Source organism: Pleurodeles waltl, chromosome 7 (assembly GCF_031143425.1).
Source record: "Pleurodeles waltl isolate 20211129_DDA chromosome 7, aPleWal1.hap1.20221129, whole genome shotgun sequence".
Classification (NCBI taxonomy): domain Eukaryota; kingdom Metazoa; phylum Chordata; class Amphibia; order Caudata; family Salamandridae; genus Pleurodeles; species Pleurodeles waltl.
Window position 1 is genome coordinate 595,224,183 of NC_090446.1, and position 18,027 is coordinate 595,242,209.

Sequence of the window (18,027 nt, forward strand, 5' to 3'; positions counted from 1 at the left end):
CCTCTACAATTAAAGTGACCACTTGATCGAGAGATTCCCACTTTACCTTGAAGGATAGGACCATGGACCACTTGTAATTCAGCCTGTAGTATTCCAACAGCAGTATATAGGGCTCAGGTATAATGTGTACGCATCATTGATACTGCCAACGGAGGAGAAAATGATTAGGCAAAGGGATGTAAATAAAAATCAGGACAAAACAAACACAATATGAAGACTTTTCTTGGGGTCTAGAGGCAGTCATTTTTTACTAGGGTGTATGGGTCCTGTTGTTTACCACTGGTACACTCAAGGTGCTTAGTCTTGTTACTCTTTTAGACACTCGACTCCATTAGGTTAGTTAAGTATTTGGATTGGGTTTACTCTAGACGGTAGAAGCGGTTAGAAAATTGGTTCCAATTGACATAGTAAATAGCATTCATTAACATCAGCGTCCAGTCTTGTATATTACTTTAGAAAATGGAGAGAGCTTTATTTATTTTTGTAAACCTTTATTTTTCAATTTTGTGGTACAATATAAAGAAAAACAGCAGACCGTTGTGCATGCATGATACGCGGGGGCACACAGAGACCCGTGATTTCTATACAATACATATTTCAAGTACATAATATTCCGCAGTATTCAAGCATATTCATACCCCAGGACCCCCCACACCCTGACTGCAGACAGACTGGGAAATGGTGTTCCCTTTTGTGTTTCATCACTCACTTTCATCATTACTATTTTCTTTCATTGAAGTACGATCTGAATCTAGGTCAAGGAGTGTGTTACTCAGGTCTAAATCGCCAATCAGTTAATCGTCTCGTCTATTGAGTGTCACGTGAGTTTCCTCTGTGAGTGAACATTCCAATACATCTTTGTGCCATTACAGTATTGCAGGTACCCGCTGACCAATCCATGTAATAGCGAGCATGCGCCTGGCCAACACCAGCATGAGGTGTAGGAATCTATAAGGCATCTTCCTGCCTTTTGGTCATTTAATATTGCCCAGAAGGCAACACTGAGGGGAAAAGGTCATGTGTAGGTGTGTGTTGCGCGTTATGTCTTCAACAACCTGCTTCCAGAAGTCATGAATCTGAGGGCAGTGCCATGCTAGGTGCATAAAATCAGCACCACTGGCTTCACAACAGGAGCACTCATCCATGTGGTTTGGGGACATGCGCTTCATCTTCTAGGGTAGTGTCTAAATCTAAGTCCCATGCCATGCGTGCCAGAGGAGGTTGTCCGGTGGCTTCAATGTGTATAGCTCTGTAATACAGTGTTAATAAATTTCACTCAGAGCCGTAAGTTAGTAAAATCCCAAGTGTCTGTGAGGGGTTGGGTGCTGCAGGGTGTGTTGGCCAGGTCGCTATGACTATTTCTGCGCATTTAACATAATGCAGGAAATGGCCAGGATTGAGAGTGAATTCTCTGCACGCCTCCTGAAAGGAGATGAAGATCTCACCAGGGTACAAATCCCCAAGTTGGGTGTATCCACCCTCCAGCCGTGACTGAAATTATATAGTTCGATGGCATATGTTGCTGCAGATACACATGTTGAGCACAGTCCGCTGACTGGTGTTGGGCTCGGAGTATTACAAGTTGTTTTTCTTCGAAGAAGTCTTTTTTGGTCACGGGACCGAAGGACTCCTCCCTCTTCGGCTCCATTGCGCATGGGCGTCGACTCCATCTTAGATTGTTTTTTTTCCGCTGTCGTGTTCGGACGTGTTCCTTTTCGCTCCGTGTTTCGGTTCGGAAAGTTAGTCAGAATCTCGGAAGAAAGCGTCGGTATTGTTCCGTTCGGTATCGGGATAGTTAGGTACATCGACACCGATCATCGGAAGACTTTGGGGTAGCTTCGATCCCCCATCGGGGCCTGGTCGGCCCGACCGCGTGTGACGCCGAAGCCGATGGAACGGACCCCGTTCCGTTTCTGCCCAAAATGTCACAGTAAGTATCCTTATACAGATCAGCACTTGGTCTGTAACTTGTGCTTGTCCCCCGAGCACAAGGAGGATACCTGTGAGGCCTGTCGAGCCTTCCGGTCCAGAAAAACACTCCGGGACCGAAGAGCCAGGCGTCTACAAATGGCGTCCACGCCGACAAAACAACGTTTCGACGACGAAGAGGAAACATTCTCGGTTCCGGACTCAGAATCCGGAGACTCCGACGTCGAACAACAACAACAAACAGTGAGTAAGACGAACAGGCCATGGCTCGACCCATAAAACCGGCGACCCGTCGAAGGCGCCAAAAAAGGGCACGCCCATAGCGAAGACACCCGACTCCGGTCGAGGGACCGCCATGGAGCAACCTCGGAGCCGAGATAGCGGCTCCGAGAAGCAAAAACAAGATGCCGGCACCGAAAAACATCGGCACCGAGACACACTGCCGAAAGCCACAAAAATTCAGTCGGTACCGAAGCCGAAAAAAGATTCTCTCTCGGCGCCGAAAAGTTCCACACCTCCTTCCTACACAGAGGAACAAGGAATAAGTGGCCAGATGCACAGATTTGGACAAGAGCTCCAAAGTGTAGAATCAGACTACACACAAAAGAGACTGTACATCCAACAAGACACAGGGAAGATATCAACCCTTCCCCCAATAATGAGAAAAAGAAGGATCGGATTTCTCAAGGATGACGCACAACCACAAGCCAAAGTAGTTAAAAAAGTCACGCCTCCGCCCTCTCCACCACAACAGGCATCGCCGGCACAAACTCCGCCACAAATGCACTCACCAGCGCAAACTACTATAAGTCAAGATAATAAGGATCAAGACGCTTGGGACTTATACGACACCCCAGTGCCGGACAATGATCCCGATTCATACCCCACAAAGCCGTCACCGCCAGAGGACAGTACCTCATACTCGCAACTGGTGGCTAGGGCAGCAGAATTCCACAATGTCCAACTGCATTCCGATCCTATAGAGGATGATTTTTTATTTAACACCCTCTCGGCTACACATAGCCAATATCAATGTCTCCCAATGCTACCAGGGATATTACGGCACGCAAAACAAATTTTTGAAGAGCCCGTAAAATCAAGAGCCATCACCCCAAGGGTGGATAAGAAATATAAACCACCACCCACAGACCCAGTGTTTATTACTTCGCAGTTACCACCTGACTCCGTAGTAGTAGGGGCAGCTCGCAAAAGAGCAAATTCCCATACATCTGGTGACGCCCCACCTCCGGACAAAGAAAGCCGAAAATTTGATGCGGCAGGAAAAAGAGTCGCATCACAGGCAGCCAACCAATGGCGCATCGCAAATTCTCAAGCGCTGCTAGCCCGATATGACCGCGCACACTGGGATGAGATGCAACTTCTCATAGACCATCTTCCCCAGGAATACCAAAAAAGGGCGCAGCAAATAGTTGAAGAGGGACAAACGATCTCGAACAATCAAATCCGCTCTTCAATGGACGCAGCCGATACTGCAGCAAGAACAGTCAACACTGCTGTCACCATAAGGAGACACGCATGGCTCCGCACTTCAGGGTTCAAACCTGAAATCCAGCAGGCTGTCCTTAATATGCCCTTCAACGAAAAACAACTTTTTGGCCTTGAAGTGGACACAGCCATTGAAAAACTTAAAAAGGACACAGACACGGCCAAAGCCATGGGCGCACTCTACTCCCCGCAGAGCAGAGGCTCTTTTAGGAAAACTCCATTTAGAGGGGGGTTTCGTGGCCAACCCACAGACACCACCAGCCAACAAACAAGAACCACACCCTATCAGGGTTCATTCCAAAGGGGAGGTTTCAGGGGATATAGAGGGGGTCAATTCCCAAGGAGTAGGGGAAAATTCCAAACTCCAAAAACACCTCCACCTAAACAGTGACTTTCAAGTCACACAACCCCTTCACTCAACACCAGTGAGGGGAAGACTAAGCCAATTCTACCAATCTTGGCAGCAGATTACAACAGACAATTGGGTACTAGCAATAATCCAACATGGCTATTGCATAGAATTCCACAAATTCCCACCAAACATCCCTCCAAAAACACGCAAAATGTCACTACAACATTTAGAACTTTTAGGACTAGAAGTTCAAGCACTACTGCAAAAGGATGCAATAGAATTAGTACCAGTACAACAAAAAAACACAGGAGTTTACTCCCTGTACTTTCTAATTCCAAAAAAAGACAAAACATTAAGACCAATATTAGATCTCAGGACACTAAATACCTACATCATATCGGACCACTTTCACATGGTCACACTACAAGACATCATTCCACTGCTCAAACAGCAAGATTACATGACCACATTAGACCTAAAAGATGCGTACTTTCATATACCGATACATCCTTCTCACAGAAAGTACCTAAGGTTCGTACTCAAAGGAATACATTACCAATTCAAGGTGTTGCCATTCGGAATAACAACTGCACCAAGAGTATTCACAAAATGTCTAGCAGTAGTAGCAGCACATATCAGGAGACAACAAATACATGTGTTTCCTTACCTAGACGATTGGCTAATCAAGACCAACACAGTAAGAAAGTGCACAAACAACACCACATATGTCATACAAACCCTTCACAAACTGGGTTTCTCCATCAACTATACAAAGTCACACCTCGAACCGTGTCAGACACAACAATATCTAGGGGCAACCATCAACACATCAAAAGGAATTGCCACTCCAAGTCCACAAAGAGTTCAAGCATTCCACAAGGTAATAAGTGCTATGTTTCCAAACCAAAAGATACAAGCAAAATTTGTGCTAAAACTTCTAGGCATGATGTCATCATGCATAGCCATTGTCCCAAACGCAAGACTACACATGCGACCCTTACAACAGTGCCTAGCATCACAATGGTCACAAGCACAGGGTCAACTTCTAGATCTGGTGTTGGTAGACCGCCAAACATACCTCTCGCTTCTATGGTGGAACAGCAACAATTTAAACAAAGGGCGGACATTTCAGGACCCAGTGCCTCAATACGTTATAACAACAGATGCTTCCATGACAGGGTGGGGAGCACACCTCAATCACCACAGCATTCAAGGACAATGGGACGTACACCAAACAAAATTTCATATAAATTACCTAGAACTGTTAGCAGTATTTCTAGCGTTAAAAGCCTTTCAACCCATAATAACACACAAATACATTCTTGTCAAAACAGACAACATGACAACAATGTATTATTTAAACAAACAAGGAGGAACACACTCAACACAATTGTGTCTCCTAACACAAAAAATATGGCAGTGGGCGATTCACAACCACATTCGCCTAATAGCACAATTTATTCCAGGGATCCAAAACCAACTAGCAGACAACCTTTCGCGAGATCACCAACAAGTCCACGAATGGGAAATTCACCCCCAAGTTCTGAACAATTACTTTCAAATGTGGGGAACACCCCAGATAGATTTGTTCGCAACAAAAGAAAACGTAAAATGCCAAAACTTCGCATCCAGGTACCCACACCGCGAATCACAAGGCAATGCTCTATGGATGAGTTGGTCAGGGATATTTGCATACGCTTTTCCCCCTCTCCCTCTCCTTCCATATCTAGTAAACAAATTGAGTCAAAACCAACTCAAACTCATACTGATAGCACCCACATGGGCAAGACAACCTTGGTATACAACTCTACTAGACCTTTCACTAGTACCGCATGTCAAACTACCCAACAGACCAGATCTGTTAACACAACACAAACAACAGATCAGGCATCCAAACCCAGCATCATTGAATCTAGCAATTTGGCTCCTGAAATCCTAGAATTCGGACACTTAGACCTCACACAAGAATGTATGGAGGTCATAAAACAAGCTAGAAAAGCTTCCACTAGACACTGCTATGCATCTAAGTGGAAAAGATTTGTTTGCTACTGCCATACCAATCAAATCCAACCATTGCATGCCTCTACAAAGGACATAGTGGGATACTTACTACATTTGCAAAAAGCAACCCTCGCTTTTTCATCTATAAAAATACACCTCGCAGCAATATCTGCTTACCTACAAACTACTCATTCATCGTCTCTATTTAGAATACCAGTTATTAAAGCATTCATGGAAGGGCTAAAAAGAATTATACCACCAAGAACACCACCAGTTCCTTCATGGAACCTTAACATCGTCTTAACAAGACTCATGGGTCCACCTTTTGAACCCATGCATTCCTGTGAAATGCAATATTTAACGTGGAAAGTCGCATTTCTCATTGCAATCACATCCTGGAGGTGACTCTAGTACCGGCTGTGGTATGTAGATATGACACAATAGAGCAACTACACTCCCTGCGCAAAATCCAGGCTAAAAGGCACCCAGATTTGTTGCCCTCGCGGTGCAGCTATTGCCTATATTGTTTCAGAGTGTATTTATCTAGGTTATCCCAGATATCCGTGATGCACTAACATATGGTGTGCTGTATCCTGAATGAGTCTGTGTTGGAGGCTGGCTCAATCTGTGGTGTACACCTATGGTAGGAAATTACCAGAGGTAAGTAGTAGAAATACCACAGGTGCCCGGGTGCAGAGTTGTTATCAACCCGGGTGTCCCATAGCCTAACAAAGGGCTGTTGCAGTTGTTTTTTATGGATTCACAACCTTTACCATTGGCTCTGAGGAAACCAGTTGGCACAAAGAAGGTTGGAGGGTGCCCCCACCCTTGGATACCTAGAAGACCGTCCTACCTACATCTGGAAGCCCAGGTATAGGGATGAAGTGGTGTCAGAAACCTGTGTTGAAGTCACTGGAAACCTTGGTTGTCCAGCTTCTGTCTGACCTGTCGACCAGGCCGGTGGAACCCAAAGGTGGATTCCAGAAGTGAAGAAACTGATAAAGAAGGGGATAAAGAAGGGGACAGTGGCCAGACCACTCAGGGAAGTCCAGGCAGTGCAGCTAGGCAATGCCCACCCTCTTGGACGTGAAGTTCCTGCAGGACGTTGAAGGAAGGAGTCCAGCTGCGGAGTCCAGGAGCTGCAGGAGATCCTTGGAGTTGCCCACAAGCTGTCCTACGTTGGTCGCTGGATTGCGGGTGGGTCAGTGGCCAGCAGGACTACCAACAAGCCTTGGCAAATGCTAACAGCTGATGCAAGGAAGATTGCAGGTTTTTGAGGACCAGCTGGGTCCTAGTGACTCGAGCTATGGACGGAGTCAAGGCAGGCCTTCTGCATGCAGGAAAGCCAGCCACAGTCGAAGGAGCCCTCACAAGTGACCCACTGGCAGCAGGCACAGGGATTAGCAGGGGGGCCTCAGCAGCACAACAAAACAGGAGTCCCACTGCGCAAGAGCTGCAAAGCGGAAACTGATTTTGGACTTGCAGAGTGCTGGAGGCTGGGGCTTCTTGGAGCCTGAAGATCTATTGGAGGAAAAGAGCCAACAAGCCTTGGCAAGAGCAACAACGGTGTTCAGGGGTTCTGTTCCATTGGCTGCAGCAAGGGTCCACATCTCCCAAGTTGGTCAGAAGACCAGTTGGACCCGGAGAGGACCACGGAACCACCAACTTTGAGCAGAGCCTTTATGTTGTCCGTGGGACAGCGGGATCCACCAGTTGTCGTCTTGAGGTGCCTGCGGATGCAGGGGAGGGACTCCTTTAGTCCAGGGAAGATTACTTCTTGCTCATGGTTGCATGCAGAGTCCTTGTGACCCTGGAGGATACACAGCCACGGATGCTGCAGAAATCTTGCAGGAGCTGGAGAAACAATGCTGCAGTGAGAGCACTCTCAACTGGATACAGCCTTGTTTCAGTTCCAAAAGCGGACCAGCAGTGGTTCTGGATGCCAGGAGCAGAAGATATATTGCAGAGAGTTCCTAGAAGAGTCTTGCTCGACGAATCTGAGGATCCACCCTCGGGAGAGCCCTCAAGTAATCCTAAAAGGGGGTTGGTCACTCTCTCTGTAGTGACCCACCTACCAGAGGGGGACAGGGATGTCATCTACCTAGTCTAACCAGTGAGATGCTCCCAAGGACCTCTGCCCACCTTTTTACCAAGATGGCAGAATCAACCGCCCACCTAGCAGAGCTGTATGCACCTCTCTGGGGAAGGAGCTGGACAGAGGGGTGGTTACTTTTGTGTCCTTTGTGTAGTTTTTCACCATAGCGGGAACTGGGGGTTCCTGAACTGGGGTAAACTGGATTATGAAAGGAGGGCACCAAATATACCATTCAAACCTGTCTGGTGATGATCAGAGGCCACCCCACCCGCGCCCAGAGACCCCTATTTCAAAGGGAGAGGTGGTCACACCCCTTCCTTTCAGAAAATCCTTTGTTCTGCCTTCCCCTTCTTGAGTTAGGCTCATCAGCAGGAGGGCAGGACAGTCTCTGGGGGTGGCAGCAGCGTGGACTGGCTGCCAGACCCCATAAAGAACCCCCAGAGCACATGGTGTCATGCAACTAGCACTAGAATCGGTGTAATTGAATGATTCCAACATGTTTGATTCCAAACATACCTAGATTCGGAGAAGCCATTATGTTTTTGGACCCCTTGTGTTGGCCAGTGTCCATTACATTCCTTAAGATGGCTTCCCCGCACTTACAAAGCCCAGGGAATTGAGTCTGGAGTTTGTAGGGTTAACCGGCTCATGCAGGGGTACCCTGACACTTAGGACATGCACCCTTTTCTTGGGCTGGAGGGCCTACCAGAGAGGTGACTTACAGTGTCCAAGCGATGTGACCGTGCTATAAGGCAAGTCTTATATCGGACGTGAGAGGTGCATGCCCCATTTCACGCAGACTGCAATGGCAAGCCTGCAGACACAGTTTGCATGGGTGGCATAATACTTGCTGCAGCCCATGGGAGACCCCGGGTGTACCAATGCCTTGGGTACCTAAGTACCATATACTAGGGTCTTTCATGGGTGCACCAGTATGCCAGCTGTGGGGCATAAACGTTTACCAGCAACCAAATTTAGATGAGAGAGCACAGGCACTGGGGTCCTGATTAGCAGGATCCCAATTGATTGCAATTTAAACACACTGAAACCAGGCAAAAAAGTGTAACTTTGTCAGAAAAATGCTACTTTCCTACAGTCTGGACTACCCTGGGGAGAGAGCTTTATTAAAATTAGGATATACACAAAAATGTGTTATTAAGAAACGAAAATTGACCTCCAAGTGTTGTTATAGCTCTTCAGCAACAGGTTTTTTGGAAACAGTGGCTCCTTGGCCATTGTTATTTTATGGGTCTTAGTTCAGGCGGACACAGTGTACTTTGGAAGCACTCAGATTTTTAGCTCTTATAAAAGACTCTGAAAAACAGGCAATACAACAAATATTTCACTATTAACCTTTCAGTATTATCATGAAAGTTATTATTCTTTATAATGAGAGACTTGTCCTTCCAATTGTTTTAGCAATGATGATTTAACAGTGACCAAAAGGTGTCCTTTCCAATCGGATGTTTTTCAGCCATGTCTGCACAGCAAGTTAGGCCGAATCTCTCCAAAACAAAGAGCTAATCGAATGAGTTGACACAGATGAAATAGTCGCCCAGTGTAGGAGGCTGGACTGGCTTGTAGTGAGTACCAAGGGGTACTTGCACCTTGCACCAGGCCCAGTTATCCCTTATTAGTGTATAGGGTGTCTAGCAGCTTAGGCTGATAGATAATGGTAGCTTAGCAGAGCAGCTTAGGCTGAACTAGGAGACGTGTGAAGCTACTACAGTACCACTTAGTGTCATATGCACAATATCATAAGAAAACACAATACACAGTTATACTAAAAATAAAGGTACTTTATTTTTATGACAATATGCCAAAGTATCTTAGAGTGTACCCTCAGTGAGAGGATAGGAAATATACACAAGATATATATACACAATAGCAAAAATACGCAGTATAGTCTTAGAAAACAGTGCAAACAATGTATAGTTACAATAGGATGCAATGGGGAAACATAGGAATAGGGGCAACACAAACCATATACTCCAAAAGTGGAATGCGAACCACGAATGGACCCCAAACCTATGTGACCTTGTAGAGGGTCGCTGGGACTATTAGAAAATAGTGAGAGTTAGAAAAATAACCCTCCCCAAGACCCTGAAAAGTGAGTGCAAAGTGCACTAAAGTTCCCCTAAGGACAAAGAAGTCGTGTTAGAGGAATAATGCAGGAAAGACACAAACCAGCAATGCAACAACTGTGGATTTCCAATCTAGGGTACCTGTGGAACAAGGGGACCAAGTCCAAAAGTCACAAGCAAGTCGGAGATGGGCAGATGCCCAGGAAATGCCAGCTGCGGGTGCAAAGAAGCTTCTACTGGACAGAAGAAGCTGAGGTTTCTGCAGGAACGAAAAGGGCTAGAGACTTCCCCTTTGGTGGACGGATCCCTCTCGCCGTGGAGAGTCGTGCAGAAGTGTTTTCCCGCCGAAAGAACGGCAACAAGCCTTGCTAGCTGCAAATCATGCTGTTAGCGTTTTTGGACGCTGCTGAGGCCCAGGAGGGACCAGGAGGTCGCAAATTGGACCAGCAGAGAGAGGGGACGTCGAGCAAGACAAGGAGCCCTCTCTGAAGCAGGTAGCACCCGGAGAAGTGCCAGAAACAGGCACTACGAGGATGCGTGAAACGGTGCTCGCCGAAGTTGCACAAAGGAGTCCCACGTCGCCGGAGACCAACTTAGAAAGTCGTGCAATGCAGGTTAGAGTGCCGTGGACCCAGGCTTGGCTGTGCACAAAGGATTTCCGCCGGAAGTGCACAGGGGCCGGAGTAGCTGCAAAGTCGCGGTTCCCAGTAATGCAGCCCAGCGAGGTGAGGCAAGGACTTACCTCCACCAAACTTGGGCTGAAGAGTCACTGGACTGTGGGGGTCACTTGGACAGAGTCGCTGGATTCGAGGGACCTCGCTCGTCGTGCTGAGAGGAGACCCAAGGGACCGGTGCTGCAGCTTTTTGGTGCCTGCGGTTGCAGGGGGAAGATTCCGTCGACCCACGGGAGATTTCTTCGGAGCTTCTGGTGCAGAGAGGAGGTAGACTACCCCCACAGCATGCACAAGCAGGAAAACAGTCGAGAAGGCGGCAGGATCAGCGTTACAGAGTTGCAGTAGTCGTCTTTGCTACTATGTTGCAGGTTTGCAGGCTTCCAGCGCGGTCAGCAGTCGATTCCTTGGCAGAAGGTGAAGAGAGAGATGCAGAGGAACTCGGATGAGCTCTTGCATTCGTTATCTAAAGTTTCCCCAGAGACAGAGACCCTAAATAGCCAGAAAAGAGGGTTTGGCTACCTAGGAGAGAGGATAGGCTAGCAACACCTGAAGGAGCCTATCACAAGGAGTCTCTGACGTCACCTGGTGGCCCTGGCCACTCAGAGCAGTCCAGTGTGCCAGCAGCACCTCTGTTTCCAAGATGGCAGAGGTCTGGAGCACACTGGAGGAGCTCTGGACACCTCCCAGGGGAGGTGCAGGTCAGGGGAGTGGTCACTCCCCTTTCCTTTGTCCAGTTTCGCGCCAGAGCAGGGCTAAGGGGTCCCCTGAACCGGTGTAGACTGGCTTATGCAGAATTGGGCACCTCTGTGCCCAACAAAGCATTTCCAGAGGCTGGGGGAGGCTACTCCTCCCCTGCCTTCACACCATTTTCCAAAGGGAGAGGGTGTCACACCCTCTCTCAGAGGAAGTTCTTTGTTCTGCCATCCTGGGCCAGGCCTGGCTGGACCCCAGGAGGGCAGATGCCTGTCTGAGGGGTTGGCAGCAACAGCAGCTGCAGTGAAACCCCAGGAAGGGCAGTTTGGCAGTACCAGGGTCTGTGCTACAGACCACTGGGATCATGGGATTGTGCCAACTATGCCAGGATGGCATAGAGGGGGCAATTCCATGATCATAGACATGTTACATGGCCATATTCGGAGTTACCATTGTGAAGCTACATATAGGTAGTGACCTATATGTAGTGCACGCGTGTAATGGTGTCCCCGCACTCACAAAGTTCAGGGAATTGGCTCTGAACAATGTGGGGGCACCTTGGCTAGTGCCAGGGTGCCCTCACACTAAGTAACTTTGCACCTAACCTTTACCAGGTAAAGGTTAGACATATAGGTGACTTATAAGTTACTTAAGTGCAGTGTAAAATGGCTGTGAAATAACGTGGACGTTATTTCACTCAGGCTGCAGTGGCAGGCCTGTGTAAGAATTGTCAGAGCTCCCTATGGGTGGCAAAAGAAATGCTGCAGCCCATAGGGATCTCCTGGAAACCCAATACCCTGGGTACCTCAGTACCATATACTAGGGAATTATAAGGGTGTTCCAGTAAGCCAATGTAAATTGGTAAAAATGGTCACTAGCCTGTTAGTGACAATTTGGAAAGAAATGAGAGAGCATAACCACTGAGGTTCTGATTAGCAGAGCCTCAGTGAGACAGTTAGTCACTACACAGGTAACACATTCAGGCACACTTATGAGCACTGGGGCCCTGGGTTACCAGAGTCCCAGTGACACATACAACTAAAACAACATATATACAGTGAAAAATGGGGGTAACATGCCAGGCAAGATGGTACTTTCCTACACAACCCCCCCCCCCAAACGAAGGACAATAAGACTAGCCATGACCTGATGAGTCTTCATTGTCTAAGTGGAAATATCTGGAGAGTCCATCTGCATTGGAGTGGCTACTCCCAGGTCTATGTTCCACTGTATAGTCCATTCCCTGTAGGGATATGGACCACCTCAACAATTTAGGATTTTCACCTTTCATTTGTTTTAGCCAAAGTAGAGGTTTGTGGTCTGTCTGAACAATGAAGTGAGTGCCAAACAGGTATGGCCTCAACTTCTTCAGTGCCCAGACCACAGCAAAGGCCTCCCTCTCAATGGCAGACCAACGCTTTTCTCTAGGGGTCAACCTTCTACTAATAAAAGCAACAGGTTGATCCTGGCCCTCAGAATTAAGTTGTGATAGGACTGCCCCTACTCCTAATTCAGATGCATCAGTCTGGACATAGAATGTTTTAGAGTAACAAGGGCTTTTCAGGACAGGTGCAGAGCACATGGCCTGCTTCAGCTCCTCAAAAGCTTTCTGACAGTTTGCTGTCCATAATACCTTTTTAGGCATTTTCTTGGATGTGAGGTCATTAAGAGGGGCTGCAATGGAGCCATAGTTATTAATGAACCTCCTGTAATACCCAGTGAGGCCTAGGAAGGCTCTCACCTGAGTCTGAGTGGTAGGGGGAATCCAATCAATAATTGTTTGGATTTTCCCCTGAAGTGGTGCAATCTGTTCCCCACCAACAAGGTGTCCCAGATAAACCACCTTACCCTACCCTGTCTGGCACTTTGAAGCCTTGATAGTGAGGCCTGCCTTTTGCAGGGCCTCCAAAACTTTCCATAGGTGGACCAGGTGATCATCCCAGCTGGAGCTAAAGACAGCTATATCGTCCAAATATGCTGCACTGAAAGCTTCCAGCCCTTGCAGGACTGTGTTCACCAACCTCTGAAAAGTGGCAGGTGCATTTTTCAAACCAAAAGGCATTACAGTAAACTGGTAATGTCCTCCAATGGTAGAAAATGCAGTCTTAGGTTTAGCATCTTCTGACAATTTGATCTGCCAATACCCTGCAGTCAAATCAAAAGTGCTTAGATACTTGGCAGATGCCAGTGTATCTATGAGCTCATCTGCCCTGGGTATAGGGTGAGCACCAGTTTTGGTTACCAAGTTGAGACCTCTATAGTCTACACAAAACCGCATTTCCTTCTTTCCATCTTTGGAATGGGGTTTTGGTACCAGTACCACAGGAGAAGCCCATGGACTGTCGGAGTGCTCAACCACTCCTAGTTCTAACATTTTCTGGACCTCTTGCTTTATGCAGTCCCTGACATGGTCAGGCTGCCTATAGATCTTACTTTTGACAGGTAAACTGTCTCCAGTATCTATAGTGTGCTCACACCAAGAAGTGGTACCTGGCACAGTAGAGAAGAGTTCAGAGAATTGATCTAGGAGATTTATGCAATTATCTTTCTGCTCAGCAGTAAGACAATCAGCCAAAACTACACCTTCCACAAGAGCATCTCGTTCTGTGGAAGAGAAGAGATCAGGTAGAGGATCACTGTCTTCTTCCTGTCCCTCATCAGTTGCCATGAGCAGGGTGAGATCAGCCCTGTCATAGTAGGGTTTCAGGCGGTTGACATGGAGCACCCTAAGGGGACTCCTGGCAGTGCCTAAGTCAACCAAGTAGGTGACTTCACCCTTCTTTTCAACAATTGTGTGGGGTCCACTCCATTTATCTTGGAGTGCTCTTGGGGCCACAGGCTCCAAGACCCACACTTTCTGCCCTGGTTGGTACTGAACCAAAACAGCCTTCTGATCATGCCATTGCTTCTGGAGCTCTTGGCTGGCCTGAAGGTTTTTACTGGCCTTTTTCATGTACTCAGCCATCCTTGATCTGAGGCCAAGTACATAATCCACAATATCCTGCTTAGGAGTTTTTAAAGGTTGTTCCCAACCCTCCTTTACAAGTGTGAGTGGACCCCTAACAGGGTGTCCAAAAAGAAGTTCAAAGGGGCTGAATCCCACTCCTTTCTGGGGTACCTCCCTGTAGGCAAAAAGGAGGCATGGTAGAAGGATATCCCATCTCCTGCGGAGTTTTTCAGGGAGACCCATAATCATGCCTTTGAGAGTTTTATTAAATCTCTCCACCAGTCCATTTGTTTGTGGATGATAGGGTGTTGTGAACTTGTACGTTACACCACACTCCTTCCACATGGCTTTTAAGTATGCAGACATGAAATTGCTTCCCCTGTCTGATACTACTTCCTTTGGGAAGCCCACCCTGGAAAATATTCCCAGGAGGGCCTTTGCCACTGCAGGAGCTGTAGTGGTCCTTAAAGGAATAGCTTCAGGATATCTTGTGGCATGGTCCACTACCACCAAGATAAATCTATTGCCTGAAGCAGTAGGAAGGTCAAGGGGGCCAACTATGTCAACCCCTACCCTTTCAAAGGGAACCCCAACCACAGGCAGTGGAATAAGGGGTGCCTTTGGGGTGCCACCTGTCTTGCCACTGGCTTGACAGGTTTCACAGGACTTACAAAATTCCTTTGTGTCCTCAGACATCCTAGGCCAATGAAACAATGGAACCAGTCTGTCCCAAGTTTTCATTTGACCCAGGTGCCCAGCTAGGGGAATGTCATGTGCCAGGGTTAGGAGGAACTTTCTGTACTCCTGAGGAATCACTAATCTCCTGGCAGCTCCAGGTTTAGGATCCCTATGCTCAGTGTACAAGAGGTTGTCCTCCCAGTAAACTCTGTGAGAGTCACTGACATCCCCATTAGCCTGTTTGACAGCTTGCTGTCTGAGACCCTCTAATGTGGGACAGGTTTGCTGTGCCACACTCAGCTCCTCTCTGGCAGGCCCCCCTTCACCCAAAAGCTCAGCAGTGTCTGCTTCCAGCTCCTCTGGTGTAGGTTCTGCACAGGGAGGGAATTCTTCTTCCTCAGAAGTTGAATCCACTGTAGAGGGAGGGATAGTAGGAAGTGGTTTGCTTCTACTAGCCCTAGCTTTAGGGAGCACTTGGTCCATTGTTCCAGGATCCAAGCTTCCCTGTCCTTTTTGCTTTTTGGCCTGAGCCCTTGTCAAAGCAAAAATATGCCCTGGGATGCCCAGCATTGCTGCATGGGCCTCCAACTCCACATCTGACCAAGCTGATGTCTCCAAATCATTCCCTAATAGACAGTCTACAGGTAAATCTGAAGCTACCACAACTTTCTTTGGACCAGTAACCCCCCCCCAGTTGAGATTAACAACAGCCATGGGGTGGCTAAGTGTGTTGTTGTGAGCATCGGTTACTTGGTACTGGTGACCAAGTAGGTGTTGTTCAGGGTGGACCAGTTTCTCTATGACCATAGTCACACTGGCACCAGTGTCCCTGTAGGCCTGAACCTCAACACCATTTATTAGGGGTAGTTGCTTGTACTTATCCATATTAAGGGGACAAGCAACTAAGGTGGCTAAATCAATAGCCCCCTCAGAGACTAACACAGCCTCTGTGGCCTCCCTAACAAGGCCAACCCCAACTAAGTTACCAATAGTGAGCCCAGCTACTCCCTTGGATTGGCTATTAGTAGGTTTGCTCCCACCACCACTGCTATTAGTAGGGACACTAGGGGTAGCAGTAGGGGTTGTAGTGGTAGGAGCATTGGTGCCTTTCTTTGGACAACTGGGATCTGTTGTCCAATGGCCTTTTATTTTACATAAATAGCACCATGGTTTCTTTTCCTTGTTCTGATTAAAAGAGGATTTGGGCCCACCACCCCCACCAGAGTGTTTTTGTGGGCCTGATGAAGACTCATTTTTAGATTTGTCCCCACCCTTGTCAGAAGACTTACCATCCTTCTTTTTGTTGCCATCTTTGTCACCCCCTGTATGAACTTTTCTGTTCACCCTTGTTCTGACCCATTTGTCTGCCTTCTTTCCCAATTCTTGGGGAGAGGTCAGATCAGAGTCCACCAAGTACTGGTGCAACAAATCAGACACACAGTTATTAAGAATATGCTCTCTCAGGATCAAGTTATACAGGCTGTCATAATCAGTAACTTTACTGCCATGTAACCACCCCTCCAAGGCCTTCACTGAATGGTCAATGAAATCAACCCAGTCTTGTGAAGACTCCTTTTTGGTCTCTCTGAACTTTATCCTGTACTGTTCAGTGGTTAAGCCATAACCATCCAGGAGTGCATTCTTAAGAACTTGGAAATTGTTAGCATCATTTTCTTTCACAGTAAGGAGCCTATCCCTACCTTTTCCACTAAATGATAGCCATAGGATAGCAGCCCACTGCCTTTGAGGGACATCCTGTACAACACAGGCCCTCTCAAGTGCAGCAAACCACTTGTTAATGTCATCCCCCTCCTTGTAAGGGGGAACTATCTTATGCAGATTCCTGGAATCATGCTCTTTTGCAGGATGACTATGGGGAATACTGCTGCTGCCACCATGGGTTTCTAAACCCAGTTTCTGTCTCTCCTTCTCTACTTCTAAAGTCTGTCTATCCAAATCCAGCTGTTGCTTCTTGAGCTTCAGTCTGGTTTGTTCCACTCTCAATCTATTGAGCTCCCTTTCTAACAATCTGTCATCAGGGTGGGTGGGAGGGACATGCCTTGAAACAGAAGTATGGTGAGAATGGACAGAAGGAGACCTGTCCCTTACAGAAGCCACCCTAACAGCTTGGCTAACAGAAACATCACTACCAGTATGGTGAGAATAAATGCTTTTGCTATGATGTGAGACAACACTATTTATATGGTGTGGCTCATCATCATTACCAACTATGCTAGACTGTCTAGTAATGGGCAGGCTAGGAAGTTTCTTTCCTGAATCTTTTCCTGGGGGAGTCCCTGGATCAGATTGAGAACCATTAGCTACTTTTTCAACAGATTGGGCACTTATGGCCTTATCCTGTACTCTAAGCATGTTAATTAACAGTTCTAAGGAAGGATTCTTCCCTACACTCAAACCTCTCTCTATGCAGAGATTCCTTGCTCCTTTCCAGCTAAGGTGATCATATGCAAGTTTGGACAGATCAACATTTTGGCCTGTGCCAGACTTTTTTTAGAGAGAGTTAAAGTGATAGTAAAAGATAAAAAGTTTGTCAGAGCTTTTAGAAAGACAGAGAAAAAAAACTTTTAAAACTTTTTAGAACTTTTTAGAAAGTTAGAAGTACTTTTCAGCACTTAGAAAAGAGTGAAAAGAGGAAATGCAAAACTTTTTGGCTATGTGTATATACACTGACCTTGTTTTGTATATTTTTCTCTTATGAAAAGTACAATGACAAGAGTGGTAAGTAGTCTCAAAGCACTTATCCCACCGCTGCACAACCAATGTAGGAGGCTGGACTGGCTTGTAGTGAGTACCAAGGGGTACTTGCACCTTGCACCAGGCCCAGTTATCCCTTATTAGTGTATAGGGTGTCTAGCAGCTTAGGCTGATAGATAATGGTAGCTTAGCAGAGCAGCTTAGGCTGAACTAGGAGACGTGTGAAGCTACTACAGTACCACTTAGTGTCATATGCACAATATCATAAGAAAACACAATACACAGTTATACTAAAAATAAAGGTACTTTATGTTCGATGGCATCTGTCGCTGTAGATACGCATGTTCTGCAAT

General features: G+C 47.0%; 1 protein-coding gene across 3 annotated transcripts in view; it reads left to right on the plus strand.

Annotated features, from left to right (window-relative positions):
* The window catches only part of BRD8 (bromodomain containing 8), a 378,782-nt gene that overhangs the window by 308,938 nt on the left and 51,817 nt on the right, over positions 1–18,027 (plus strand). The window lies entirely within an intron of this gene.